The sequence below is a fragment of the Amphiura filiformis genome, chromosome 3 (assembly GCF_039555335.1).
Source record: "Amphiura filiformis chromosome 3, Afil_fr2py, whole genome shotgun sequence".
Lineage (NCBI taxonomy): Eukaryota > Metazoa > Echinodermata > Ophiuroidea > Amphilepidida > Amphiuridae > Amphiura > Amphiura filiformis.
The window spans coordinates 77,672,053-77,687,980 of NC_092630.1; the positions used below are offsets into that span (position 1 = coordinate 77,672,053).

Consider the following 15,928-nt stretch of genomic DNA (forward strand, 5'->3'; position numbering starts at 1 on the left):
CATCTTTGCACACAATGTTAAGTTATCAAATGCTTTACAGATCATTTTAAAATTCAATTTGATTTTACTACTGCATATAGAGACCCTTACCTCAAGTGAAAAATCTGTTGAGAATCGAGTGTTTGTTAAACTTGAATTGAAAAGATGATCTCAAAGAGTACGTTTATACTCGATGTCAAGCTCAACCCAAATACATTTTCTTTGTTTAATTTGGATGAAGTCACTGAGTTTCATCGTTTCCCGTAGCAAAAATGCGAGCAATGTTTGTCCCAAGCAAAACATATATATACGATCTCATATCATATCACTGTTCATTTAATCATACTTTTCAGTACATTCCGCAATATCCGGATGTTTTGGATTTGCTTTTCACTAGATTAGAGGTTTTTAATCTTTAAATGGAATGAATCCGCTAATACCATTTACCATATTCACAATAAAAAATAATAATAACCATTAGTTTGAAAGTGTGAGATATTTCAGATATCTCTACTACTTCCACGATATCATACAGGCCTAGGTTGAGATCACTGCTGTCACGTCACGCATCAGGTGGCAGGACTTTACATGAAAAGAAACGCTTTCCCAATATCTAGATGAGCCATATTAAAACGCATTTAGTTTTTACTATCAATGGCATTTGAATCCTACATGATGTTTTGTTCACGTACACCATTGTATTGTATTCGTAATTTCATATCTCGCCACAGTGTATCTCGCATTGTCTTTGTTTTCAATATAAGCTAATAAAGTGCAATATTTGTAAGTGTCATTATACCTCCTATACAAAGCACATTGTAAATGTAGTAAGTGGCTTCTCCCGTCCACATCCACATACTTGAGATGTTTTACGCCGACGCAGCAACAAATCTCAACATCTTAAAAGATGTTAAACAAAAATTGAAATTTCAGACTGAATTAAGGAACATTGCTGAAATATATTCAAGCAAAACTGCAAATGCACGGATATTCATTTTCTTTTTGCATGTATCGTCGACAAGTTTTGTAAGTTAATTTCCAGACCTAGTAATGACTAAATCCCAAAACCTTTTACGATATTTCTGCCTGACTGGCATGGTATCCTACTTTGGATTATTTGTAACACCCAGAGTATTAAAGCGCTGGTGTTTAGAGCATTCCACTTCTCTAATTCTGTGGGGCATTCCAATATGCGCTTTTGGTTTACAGATCCATCATATTCTGCTGCTGTTTTTATGTATGTTTTATGTTTCAAACTGAATCTAGTTTTCCTTACAGGTTATACACACTGTTTTGACACGTTGAGATTTAGCCACAGAAATTTAATTCCATTAAATATTTGCAATTGTCATAAATACATTCTAGACATTGAAAAGGTAATAAGCCACTCAAACATCTGTGTCAGATTCAATGCGTTTCATATGTTGAATGAAAAGCTGTTTATTATTTACTGTTTGTGGTGTCATGTTGTGAGACGATATAGAAAAAAGAAAGAAACAAGATTGAAACAAAACAGTAAACAAAAATAAAACCTAGACATAATTATATTTTTTATGGTCGTGAGGCGACAGGACCTGAAGTCGAAATATGGACTAAATATGCCGCGCAAAAGATTTAAAAAAATATATAAATATGTTATTTTTATTTTGTGGATACTAAGTTGCGATAAGTTCAGCAATGCAAGAAAAGGCATAGAGATTCAGGTCAAGGCAAACAACTACAAGATACAAGACAGATTTGTAAAATTGATATGAATTTTCCCTCCGAATAATGTTCTCTCCCTTCTGGTTATCTAAATTATAAGTAAATACTCAAAAAAGTACATCGTCAGCATCTTCTTTTCTTTCTCTTGGCATTATTCCATTCTTTGCTTTTTCTTTTACCTTATTTCAATTTCGTAAACTTCACTTTTGGAGAAGAAAACCAACGGCCACTTATCCCAAGAGTGGTACTGGTACGTGGATATTCAAGGTCTGGACATCCCTTTTTCCCCATTGTACTTTTTGACTTCTCCTTTATTCATTATTGTGGAATATATTGTCAGACTTTCCACGACAAGATGCCATGATATTGTCCTAGCATCGTCATGTGGGAAATTTCTTAACTTACTTCTTTCTTTCTTGAATTTCTTTATTGCTTTCTATCTTTCTTTTTTCTGTATTTGCCCTTCTTTTTCGTCTTTGGAAATTCTCTACTATTTTGTCGAATTAATCTTCCGTGCGAGTAGGCGTACATCTGCGGTATTAGCTTAGCATCCTATACTGCTCTTTATCGCACATTGTCTTCATAGCTCTACTTCGGTCTACTCTATATGCAAATTACACATAAGCATGTATCTTCTGACAAGAGAACAGGTTGATATGTGACTCGATCAAGAATGAAAAAAGACAATCCCATCTTGGATATCAGCAGCCTGGGATAAAGGCAATCCTTTACAAAGCACACTATGGGAAAAGGTATCATCATGATCAATTATCTATAGGTCTCTGCACGAAAAGTACAAATCACTTGACTCTTGATCGAAATTGACTTATTGAATAATACTTATTAAGTATTAAGAACGTCACACATAAAATATAATATACGGAAGCTATGTCATGGTTGGCTTGTCAGTAAGAACAGGTTTACACACTTGTTTTGGCGCAAAATCGAACCATATCGATTTAATTCTATATATTTCCTATTCGGTTTGCAATTAATTTTGCCATACATTATGATAACAGTTACCAATTCCTTTAATTAGTGGTCTGTGTGTTTGTATTTTCCTGTGTATTGTTTTCTTTTTGCATCTTTGTTTGTCCAATTAATTAAGTGATTGATCTTACTTTTGAATACATTTTGTCTCATATGGCGAAAGTATGTAAAAACTACTTGCAGAAACTACTAAAACAAACAAAAGCATTATGAAATACTCAAGATATATGCCTAATATTTAAATACTCGAATGCATCAGAAAATAATTATGATACATGAAAACTATATTTGTTTTTTCAATCAAATTTGAATATTGTATACCATGTGATATAAAACCTACGTTTTAAAACATAAAAGAAAGCATAAAATTCAGAAAATCGTCCTTTGATAAAGATAAAGGTTCAGACATACATACTTCTTCACATCGTAAGTAAACTTAATTGGATAATCATTGTAAATATTGTAAGTATCAACATATAATATTATAGCATGGAATGATGCATTCATATCTATTGTTACAGTAAGTTTTTACACGTATGATTTCAACATCGTCAAACTTGGACATGCAGGGTGTTCCAAAACTGTATAACAAACTTATTTGAAAGCAGATTATGCAAGCTATGCTACAATGTATCAAATAGGAACATCTTTTCAACACATTCAATGTTTAGATCCCGGGGTTTAGACTTGTACCGGACTTGTATTGGCCCTTGCACAGGTTCGTAAGTTGTAGTCAGGTAGGCATGAAGCATTGTGTATACATGTACATTGGACAGCAAGGGTTGTGTAAATAGTACCCTGCAGCCATAATAAAGTATGACTGTCACATCCAACTTAAGTAAGTGGCTTCTCCCGTCCACATCCACATACTTCAGATGTTTTACTCCGACGCAGCAACAAATCTCAACATCTTAAGGGCTGGGGTATGAACGTTTGGACAGTATTTATTTTGGGACATTAGAGCACATCAGACATATCGAATTGCATTCTGAATACGAAGAATGTCATTCTGATATCAAATAATTTTGATTTTTGAAATTCGCAATTTAATACACATTTTATGGCAAATCATTAAAATTGATATTTTTGATATTTAACAGTACTTGAAGTAAACTTTATAAATCTGATGATTTATACTTAAAGTGTATGTAGGTGGGATGAAAAGCCGACGATCAATTGAAAATTTTGACCTTTCGTATAGAAGCTATGGATTTTTTTTCCCAAAACACCAAAAAAAATTAGGTCTTTTTGGGAAAAAAATCCATATCTTCAATATGAAAGGTAAAAATTTTCAATTGACCGTCGGCTTTTCCTCCCTGCTACATACACTTTAAGAATATATCATTAGATTTATATAATTTACTTCGAGGACTGTTATATATCAAAATTTGAAAAATATCAAATTTTTATAATTTGTCATAAAATTTGTATTATATTATGATTTTCAAAAAATGAAAATTATTTGATATCAGAAAGACATGCTTCGTATTCAGAATACAATTCGATAGGTCTTAGGTGCTCTCATGTCCCACAAAAAATACTGTCGAAAAGCAATAAACGCTCATTTTAGATCCCTTAAAAGATGTTAAACAAAAATTTCAGACTGAATTAAGATACATTGCTGAAATATATTCAAGCAAAACTGCAAATGCACGGATATTCATTTTCATGTATTGTCGACATGTTTTTAAGTTAATTTCCAGACCTAGTAATAACTAAATCCTAAAACCTTTTACGATATTCCAGCCTGACTGGCATGGTATCCTACTTTGGATTATTTGTAACACCCACAGTATTAAAGCGCTGGTGTTTAGAGCATTCCACTTCTCTAATTCTGTGGGGCATTCCAATATGCGCTTTGGTTTACACATCCATCATATTCTGCTGCTGTTTTTGATGTATGTTTTATGTATGTTACACACTGTTTTTGACACATTGAGACCAGGTATTGAGATTGAGCCACGTAGGTTTTATTTATATCTCTATCAAATTTGCAATTCTCATACTTCGTTATTCACAATCATGTTGCAAGAATAATTGTTTGTCTGTCTGTTTCAGTTTGATCTGTCTCTCTGCTGTTTGTCACTCTGTCTACAAAAAAATGGTCGACATCCTGTTTACCGATTTGTTTTTGTATCTTTGTTTGTCCAGGTTTTAAAAGCGGTTAATCTTATTTTCTGAATACATTGGTCTCAAGGTCAAATAAAATTTGTGAACAAAGTAAGTGTGATGAGAATCAATTAACTTGAATAATTGCAGAAACTACCAAAACATTCAACAAGATAGCAACATGGCATAAAATATGATATTTCGACACGCTAGAAAACATCAGTGGAATTCAATGTTTGAAATCGTACATAATGCTAGTACCCAACTAGATAATGATTAATTGTATTTGTTGCTACTGATTATTCCGATCTGATCACACCAATTAGACATGCAGTGTTATGAATATGAGTATTTTGTATACCTTATGAAAAAAAAAATTACATTTTAAGAAATAAAAGAAAGCTCGAGAAAATACAATCTTCCTTTATAGACAAAGGCACACACGTGTCTGTTTTACCTACTTTTCACATCGCAATAGGAAGTCAATTGCACTGGAGAATTTAAAGTAGGTGAGAAATACGCGTAAATATTGAAGTATCGACATACTTCTTCTCTCGTGATTTATTTAGAATTGCAAGGAACATTGGATGCCCTATATAGTAACATGCATGTTCTACTAAATATAGAAGTGGAATTTATTTGCTACAGTTTATATTTGAATGAATCTCTACGCATCCTTTACTACAAACAAATAAGATCATGACGCATTTATGCAGATTAGTTGTTACTGCTGAATGCTGATAATTCATTGCAAGTTATTTCTAGACGAAGTAATGACTAAATCCCACACCTTTTACGCTATTCCAGCCTGACTAGCACGATATTCTGCTTTGGATAATTTGCAACACCCACAATATAAACGCGCTGGGTTTTAAGAGCATCCATGCATATTTGTCTGCTGCTGGTTGAATGTATATTTTATGTTTTTAACAACTTAGCATAGGGGGAAAGTGGGAATTGCGAACATAGGGAATGAGCAATCACCGTATGAATTTAACACAAATCAAGCGGGAAGATTTTCTTGTTCATTCTCTTGGGGATTTAAAAACAAATCAGTTTTTGGCACAACTGATGTTTGGTGCACTATTTTTTCGTAACTCCATATGACGAGAGGAGAAGCTTTCTGCTGGTGTTATGTTCCAAAACATCTTTGCCCCTCCCCCTTGCACATGCCATTTTGGGATCCCAATTTGCAAATCTAAATGATCTAAATACATGAATGGATATTCATATTTGTCTATATACGAGCGTATATTGCGAGCGTAGCATTGCCCCCCTTTGGGGGAGGGACTGACCAAAAATTCTTGCTCATCCTCAATTTTACCCTCCCCGGGCTCCTATTTATTGCACAGCCCCTAGAACTCTCCGATTTTATAATACCATTCAATCATGGAAGAAAGAGACTCTTTCTTCAATGATCCAATGATCTCCGGTTGTTGATAGTTGTGTGGCTTTCAAAATCGGAGAAGTTGGCCTTTTGATTCTAAATAAATCGATTTTCCTATATAGTTGTACATAATTTATGGAAGGAAACCTATATTATGCCTATGTATCGCCATCAGCATATCTAACGATCACTCTTTCTTGTATATTTTGTATTTTATTATTAATCACGGGTTTGACCATAGCTTGAAGCGCTTCTTTATATATTGTCAATGGCAATTTAGTAACGCTCCGACTGGTGTGTTAGTTAAACAACACAATATGCAGCTTTCCCATCATAGTTCCGTCCCTCCATCCCTCCCACGAGTGTCAAATGTTTTATATCTTTCCAAATCCACGCAAGCAAAATGAATAGCACATCATCGTGTTAACGGAATGGGAAAAGAACACCCTGCTTTAGTGTGCTGGATCACACCACCCTACGCCATACATAAATTCGCCTAGCCCCATTTCCCTAAAATGAAATTTTCAAAAAATAAACGTGGCAGAGGTGGGCCTCTTGGTGAGCCGATTCTTAAGAACATTTCTTGAAATTTGAAACCAAATAGATAACTTCAACATACCGGGTATAGAATCAATAATATTATATTATATGACAAACAAAGACAGAAAACGTACCATGTTTTACCTGCTTATGTGTATACTAGTATTGTTGATAAATGTGTGTTTCTGCTGCATCCAGGATACAGAAAAATACGGGTGAAATACGAGGGGCCTCTATTATACATACACAATACAAAAATATCGACTTTGACTTCGCCGGATTCGCTGCACTGTACTTGATACTGCATTCCAAGTACTTGTCAATGCAAAATTATGAAGCATGATCTTTATCCATTTTTAAAGACAGTTCTTGTTACCATTTATATAAAAAGTCCACATCAGACCCCAAAGCAGGGGTAGCGCGAGCACAAAAAAATCAACGGGTCCAATTTAATTTGTCTGGACCCTTTGGTACCTGCAAAACCAACATTTAAGGGGTCCAATGAGAATTTAAGGAGTCGATCTGTCCGAATTTCTAAACTTTGGAACTTGTCAAATATTCCAGTGAAATTATTAGTGTCGTTGGCCTGGTGATTTGGAAGATTTACTGATCTTTTTATTTTTTTACTTTTGATCGACGATTCTTATACTGATTTACGCCTCCGTGCATCGTAAAACTAAGGAGTCCATACAGTTTTTATCGGACCCTTTGGTCACTTTCAACTTGTAATTTAATGCTCTGCGTGCTAGCCATGCGCTTCAATGGAAAAAGTTCAAGTTTTGACATATTTTCTCAAAATATCAAGAACTATCTTAAGAACTACTGAATCAATACTAGGCTTGTTTGTACTCATTTTAATGCATTTTTCATGCCGATTCCAAATATGGTCATGAAAATTTACATTTATGAAATTTTTGAATTTTTAAATTTTTTTAAAAACTTTTCGTCTGCAGTCGACACCCGCGTGAAGAGAGTTAAGGAGTCCAAAATGGCCAAAATCAAAAAATAAGGAGTCCCTGGACGCGCAAACTCCTTAAATGCGACCCTTGCCCCAAAGTTTATTTCAGAAAATAGAAGATTAGATTACCATAAAAACGAGACAGTAATCTTTGGCGGGGTCTAACATTCTTTTGTAATTTTTACATAGATTTTGCACCATCTTTTCATTCGTCACTAAATTCAAAAAATATTTGGGCGTATATCAAATTAAAATTAAATTCTCTGCCTGATAAACCGCATCAACTGTACCATATGGAAAGGTTTATAAACCATCTATGCAAAGTTTCCACCCCGGGTTTCCACCTCGATACACCTGAGCACACAATTTCATCCAAGCTAGTAGTGAATTGTCTCCACACATCCTTTCATTACACTATACGGTTGAGTGCATAGCATCATATGAGCTATGTAGCGTCTAGCTGGAAAATATGCCTCTGTGATTGGTTTTTCTCAAAACCTCAAGTGCTCCCTTCATCTAGTCAGAATTTTTCATATCGAAGGAAAGCTAACACTTCCCCCTAAAACACTTTATGTCATTAGGTCAACAGATGACGCAATTCAATGTTTACAGCAAGGCAAGTGTGGTAAATCTGTTGAAAATGACCTATCCAAGCACGATTTTTGACCAAAATGTAGGTTTTAAATGTCAAAACCTCAAGTGTTCCTTACAATAGTTTTCTAATTTTATGTCATTAAATGAAAGAGCACACTTACATTGTCCATTTACTAGCGTCATTAAAATGAGCAATGACCAATTCTTTTTAAATTGCAAATCTTGTGCAAAAAGTTACTATTTTCGCCTGTTTTTTCATACGGTTGTAAATTCAATGAACTGTGACTTTGCTGAAGAGCGCTTACCAATTGATATGCACGAGTATCACAAATCGTCATGATGTACAGTTAATATTCATATATTCTTTGATACATAGGATGCTTCAGTTTTTACACAAAAAATATTTCATTGAAAACCCTCCCACCATGCCCACTCGACTATTTCAAAAAGGTAATCAGGCTTCCTGTGCAATAAATTGGCATTGAAATTAATCTTATTCTTAAAGTCATTCTAGAAACACTTGGATTTTGGCGAACAATGCTGTGGTGCTTGATGTAACAAACCATTCCTGGCAATAGCATGCGCGCTATTCGACTTTAGAGGGAATCTCGATCCGATTTCATATACCAAGTTATTTTATCCTTGAATTTAAACAAGACCCGTTCGTGAATAAGCATAAAAGCAATAGTTAAGCAAAAACTGAAATCTGTTAACATATTTATTGGAATTGATGGGAATAAGGCGACCATCAAATCATATTTCTATGAAAATTAATGCAGAAAAACAGTACTGCAGCCCATTTTGCAAAGTAAATAAAACAGGTTATCGACAAAGACAACATTAGTCCAATATTCCAATAATTAAACAAAAGATGAATATAAATTACAGTAGTGTTCATCTTTTCCATATAAATACGACACTTGACATATATACGTGGATTAGAACAGTCAGTGTAATTTGCTGTCTCAATTGGAGCAGAAGTGATTTACAATTTCCAGATTTGGTCATTCATGAGAGCCGGAACAATCAAAATAATTTTCCACATGAAAGAGGGAATATTTCCACTTTGTTTGAACAATGTTTGCAATACCGAATATAGTCTTCAATCTACTGTGATTGTTTTTTATTCGTGACACAATCATCTAGAAGAAATTGAAATAGATGTGAAAAATTGTTGATACACGTAATGTTTAATTGTATTGATATAGTCGTCATCATGGTCATTGAATAAAATTAAAAATATTTTCTGTATTTTGAATACAAAGCATAATTATTATGGTCATAACGCTCTGTCGATTATACTGCTGCCACGTCTACAATGTGGCAAATCTATGGATTTTGATTTCATTTAACGTTTTATTTTACTCATCTCAAAATATCGCACGCACTATAGAAACAGAAAACTAGAAAACTAAAATTCTATACCTATTGTCAATATTGTTTGCCAGGGCAATGGATTAGAATCCAACGTTTTACATAGAAAGAAGACGAGTTACATGGAATAAATAATATATTTGATTAGGAAATTGCTCGCAAAAGTGATTTGAGTATAAGCTTTTAATTCCGACTGTTTGGGCGAAGACAGATAGTGATTAGTTCTCTTTGCATCCAATGCTTCTAGGGAAATGAAGTTGTATAGAAAGGCTAGTTATTAGTATTCTATTTCGAGTTCTGACCTTAGATTAACAAAATTGGTCATCGAAGCAAAAATGCTTTGGGTATAACAGAAGTGGCATTGAGTTGTCAATTTCATGGAACCCTTTTATAAAATAAAAAAAAGAAAAGAAGAACAAAAAGTCCAATGAATTAAAAAACACTTTAATATTGCCATGCATCCCAATCACTTAAAATGAGTAACGCAAAACTAAGACAGATTCTAGTTATTTCTCCCAGTGTGCCCAAAACCTGTGAGTACATAGGCCTGTAGATTTAAGAGTTTTGTTACTGAACTGAACTTGTGTTACTGAACCATGAGAGTGTTCCGATACTACGCCAAAGACAGCAATGCAAGGAGGAAGCCAATTGTAAAACTGTATTATGGGGATGCTATCAGAAAAGACTGGAAATTATTTAACAAAATATAAAAATAAAAACCTCACTTGATTGATTCATGCAGTTCAACAGAATTATTAGGATCGGTCTTTTATACCATGTATACTATGTAATCATGCTGATACTAGTTTACATAAGTTCTTTGAACTGCGGAGCAGGTGAGCATAGAAGTTTTCTCCAACTGCTTGAAAAGACAACATTTTCCATGCAAAAGGTTCTTCCAACTGCTTAAAATGCCAACTGTGCAATGCCAGAAACTTGAAGCTACTTTACAACACCAATGACACGATTAACGTATCATGGTGTGTTGGAAGTATGCACCATGTAAAGTGATTGGATCGGTATGTCATTGCAATCTTGTCAATTTATCAGTTTATGGTAAGCAAATATCAAAACGTGATTACCAAATGATGAAGTAGGATTTCCACATAATCATGATAATTTATTGAAGTAATAATAATAATGAATAGCCGATTTCTATGATCATATATAATGAAGACTGTCAGCCAGAGACAAATTGTGAACAACTTTTAAAACTGGACACGTGGATGGCTACCTGTCTACTTTCCAGATAACGATTGACTTGTATTTCATTAATTTAGCTTGAAGTTGATTTTGATTTTGTTTTGTGTTTGATTGAATTGGTGTCAGTTGCGCGAAGTCAATTAAAATCAATACAACATACAAATCACATAAAAGCCTCATCACTTTATTTACTGTTTACAGTTATTGACAGTTTTTAGTCTTAATCTTCCACATGGCTACCATTCCTATGTATGCAGATTTCGGTTCTTCTCAACATGGCGTTCCCATCACGTCTAATGAGAGGTGAGAGGTCTGTCCTGCCTGAGAATGTCAACTTGTGCAAGTATGCGTCTCTGAAGTTCATCAAGGTCTGCAGGAGGACTTGTGAAAACATTTAATGAAAACCCTGCTTCATCGCCAATGATGAAATCTTCCAGGAAACGTAGAGGACGGGCAAGAAGCCATTGACAGAACACAGTGCGACGTTGGTAATCTGCTTGCTGAAGTTGATGTCTCCTTATCATCTGATAGGGATGAAATCGCAAGTCTAAACGAGCTTTTCTGTTAAAAGGTGCAGATGGTATTCCAAGTCCATTTCGACGGCAGCTAATGACCTCCTGCTTGCCCCGCCTGTAAAGGGTTACGGACTGTTAGGATACTAGCTGCAGATCTTCCAGTTCGGGATTGGGACTCGTTCCAGTTATCTGATTAATTCGCAATATTTTTTGTAAATAGCGCCACGTGAAGAGGGACGTGCATTTGGGTACTGCTGACGGAATCTCCGAAGCACTTCTGCTAGACTTCGTGTGCGATGGTACTCTGCAACAGTGAAGGCCCTTTGCTGTGGCGTGTACTGTGGAGTATCCATTTTGCTATTCTCCTTGTCAAGTAAAACCTAGCATTATGTAAGGAGATAGTTGCCCAGATTTACCAAAGGTTACATGTACGTGTACCAAAGGTTACATGTATGCACAAGATTGGAACCCTAACAATGAGGACAAATGATCTGTACACCTGCATGTTTCTCTTGGTTGCACAATAATAGCAAGTACCAGGTATTGAAACCCAACTAACTTCGCGCAACTGCTTTTTGTACTCGGTTCAATCACAAAAGTAGCCCCCAAATCCTTATAAAATGGTTACACGCCAGTGATTTTTCAGCTGTGTGAGGACAAGATGTTGATTAAGTTATCAACTAGAGAATTTTGACCAAAGACCTCATACTTTTAATCTAGCGGCATTTTTCAAACATGTTCAAATATGTTTTTGAAATTGGTGGTCTTGAGAAGCAATATCCATCAAAAACAAAACTACGAACACCCGGGTTATGGACACCAAAACAACGTCATCATACCACTGGTACTAGTCGGACTAACACCTCTTCGGATCGGGCTTGTCATGCCTCTTCCCCTCGATTGCGGAAGTCTGCAGAACCGAATTAGACTGTTCGCTATGGCACCTGTCCGTTACAAACGGGCAAACACTCCCTTGCTAAAGATTTATCTTTCTATTTAATCTCCTCATTGAATTGAATATCTGTATTTCTCCTGTAATCCGGATTTGAGTTTCATTACAATTCCCTGGGGTTCTTTATATTAAATGGAAGCCTCTTATCATTTCAATTGATATCAGAGAGACGATAGATAATATTGTGCCGATAATTGTCATCTTATTTTAATCTTTAGAAACGATATGCTTAATAAAATTACTTTCTAATTTGTTCGGTGAAAAGATAGCAACATTTAATGTATGTATGTATCAGTCCACAACGTAAACTTTTGGTTATCAGTGTATGTATGAATGTGGCTTTCTTCATCTGAACTCTGTTCTTATTACCAACACTAACAGAACAGACTGTCACCCAGACTTCCCCTCTTCTATATCACACACGAACCAATAATAATACTATTGCTAACCTGTCCATTTGTACATATTCCGGAAAAGCGGAAAGTATAATCAAAATAAGAATTCTTTTTGTTACGTTGAATGAAAAAAAATTGGGCCAAAAAACCGTTTTGGGGGATTTGGGGCCAAAAATGAGCATTTATCAAGTCTTTGCAATTCTAATATACTGTTTATACTTTAGACCATCAATTTAGCAGTTATGAGGCACATAATTCCAGGGTTGAGACCACCCTTAATAACGGGAGCTGTGATTGGCTATTTATTTTGCCTATATTATTGGCTGGAATTTCTCCTCGGAGAAATTAATTTCACCTTGGAGAAATTCTGGTAGTTAAGACTCGCAGGCCAACGATAGACATTAGCATACGACTCTAAAAAATGGTAAATTTGCACCATGTTCACGGGTTATAAAGTTATGAAGACAGATCATGATGATCATGATGATATTACTAAACAAGTTTTTCAATTTGCGCACATCAGGCAATTTTCAGGGTTGTCATGATAGTAAGTCTAGCCACATCGTCTTTTGCAGGTTTATTTAGTATAGTGGGGGAACTCACGGCACGTCTTTTCAAAGTACAAAATAAATCCGCACAACGTAAAATCCAACGATCTAAAACGCATCTACAGGATGGAGCTACAAGTATGTGTTTAGTGTTTCTAGCTCGATTTTCTAGCTCGGTTTTAATTACAGAGTGTTGGGATGAAATCCCCATTACTTTTATGTCTAAAAGCACAAAAATAGTTCTTTCCAAAAGCACCAGATGACTTACCCTGCATTGTGTTACACGTTGAAGCTCTTCGTACAATGAAATCTCCAGATGCAGAAGTCTCTATGACCTCCCAAGTGATAAATTCTTCCACTAATTCTGTCATTGTTTATAAGTAAGTATAATAAGCACATAAAAATGTCCACGAATAACAACGGTTCGGTAAAATTTCTTGTTTTCTGAGTTATATATGAAGTAGCATATCAATGACTGAAATATATCAAATCAATTCAACATGCTTTAGAAGTCTGTACTTCTAAGCTTTCTGTTTTTATATTATTCTAGGTATCCTCTTGTATCATCTTTTGATCCTTGGTGTGATCTGTATCTCGTCGTCCGTTGGAGATACCATTACCCACTTTGTCTGGCAGACAATGTCTGTATACTGCCAATTTAATCATTGCTGTCATGCGAATTAAGAGGATGAGAAAAATAAACAGAAATCGCACTCCAATAACAACTATAACATAACGTCAATATTGAAAACCAACTCCAATACGAATATTGACATGATTGAAGGTGTGTGACTAAAATGAACTCTGAAAGCAAACGAAGTGAAGCCTAAAGCCCCTAAGCCTTCCTAAAGTGACTTCTTTATACTGGACACTGGTGATGCTGGTGGATTCACATTGTATAATTATTCAAATCAATTGACACTGGTTCGATATACTATTGGCTAAGGGTTTTGTATCCCCGTATTTGGGATTATAATGCTTCGTTAGTTGCAAAGAAAAGAGGTCCCGTGAAGTTCTATATAATGTTGAAAATTTTTTATTAATTTGTTTTCTGTTTCCGTGTTGTTCTCCCATAGATTAAGTGTGTTTTACATGTATAGGTTTATTGAAAAGCAGCTTTTTGAATACCAGCTTCGACCTCTGCTTCGACATAATAGATCGAATAATGCAATATAGTTTATCCTTTTTAATCGTTTAATATCTGCAAAAGTCTTATTATCATGGTTATAGAGTATCCATTTCTGAGCATCCTAGAAAGTTCATTCAAGTTGATTCTTTTTCACTTGATGGTAGAGTTCTTGCGATTTACCTTGGACTTCAATGGTGGAGGAACGAGCTACTATGAAATGTTATGTTTTATAGGAGACTCATGTCATTATGCTTTGCAAAATCAAAACACAATTTCGGTAAGCAGGCGCGTCGCCCATGGGCGACCCATCACCTTTTTACACTTTTGCACTTTTTTGCAGCTTCGCTCACTCAGTCCGGTTTCCGGGATCTTAACTTTGGGCACCCCATTTTTTGTCACTTACTACATGATGCAGTCATGTCTACAGTAGAATTCACCACGGCCTTTGCAGGACTTAAACCCCATTAAAAGCTATTAAACCAAGATAACACTCATTGAAAACAGCTCAACTGATTAAATCATATCTTCTCTGGTTAAATCCACACAACATATGTTTCTGCTTTACATGTACAATGGAGCAGTGAGCTGGTATTATAGTTTCAGTTGGGTGAACGATTTTAAAGCGAACGCTAGAGAACAATTCTGTGGGCTTTTGTTTACAAAATGAGACAATGCTCTGCTTATTGTTAACCAGCGTTCTTGAAAATGAGAAGCATGGTGGTTTGCAGACTTAACACGGTTTGGAAATAATTTCTTCATATTTTTGGTGTTATCTGTCGTTTACATATCCTTCCTAAAACACCAAAGTACGAATATTTCCATACACCTAAATTACCTAAAACTTTAGACCAGGTTACAAAACTATATTTTCTAGAATTTTAGAAAAGTACTTTTAAAATTGGCCGGTTATTTTTCACACAGCAACGTTAACTAGGCAATTACCCATACTTCTAACATACGCTATTTGTAGAGGATACGCGTCAATGGTATAAGAGCACTGTGTATTGTGTATAGGAAAACGGACAGTAACTGCAGTATGACGCACCTGATATGAGCACAAGTACAAACATTCGTAAAGAAAACAATCAAGCAACAAAGAAAGGACGATCCGAATGACAGTTACAAAATGACCACAAAAGATAGCTTTCAAATGACAGGGATATTAATATCATCTCCATTATTCCCCAGTGTAAATTACTAGCAATTTTGTCATCATATTTTGTTCTGTAAGCTTCTGTACTTCAACTAAATTAAAGTATCTTCATAAAGGATGCTGTGTTCTTAGATACCGAACGAAGGGAATTGTCGGATTCTGTAGCATCAATCTGCCATACCAACGTTAATGATCTTGTTGAACAGGAATTACCACAATCAGTTACAAGCTATTTTTGGATACAATTTATTTTGTTTTTATACAGATTTAACTCAATCAAATTGGAATTATGTAAGGCTACTCTACTAGTTACGGTCAAAATTTGTCCTGAAGTTATTTTTGTTATTTTATATAATAACGCATCTAATAATTAAATATTGACAGCAAAATATGACATA

General features: G+C 35.1%; 1 protein-coding gene across 4 annotated transcripts in view; it reads right to left on the minus strand.

The window, feature by feature from the left end:
- The window catches only part of LOC140149180 (uncharacterized), a 123,274-nt gene that overhangs the window by 40,843 nt on the left and 66,503 nt on the right, over nucleotides 1-15,928 (minus strand). The window contains exon 1 of one of the 4 annotated variants that reach the window (XR_011858563.1): nucleotides 13,517-14,044. The exons of the other annotated variants lie outside the window; for them this stretch is intronic. The gene's annotated coding sequence lies outside the window, so the exon portion shown is untranslated. Of the gene's footprint in view, nucleotides 1-13,516; nucleotides 14,045-15,928 lie in introns of those variants that run through there. 4 annotated transcript variants of the gene reach the window in all.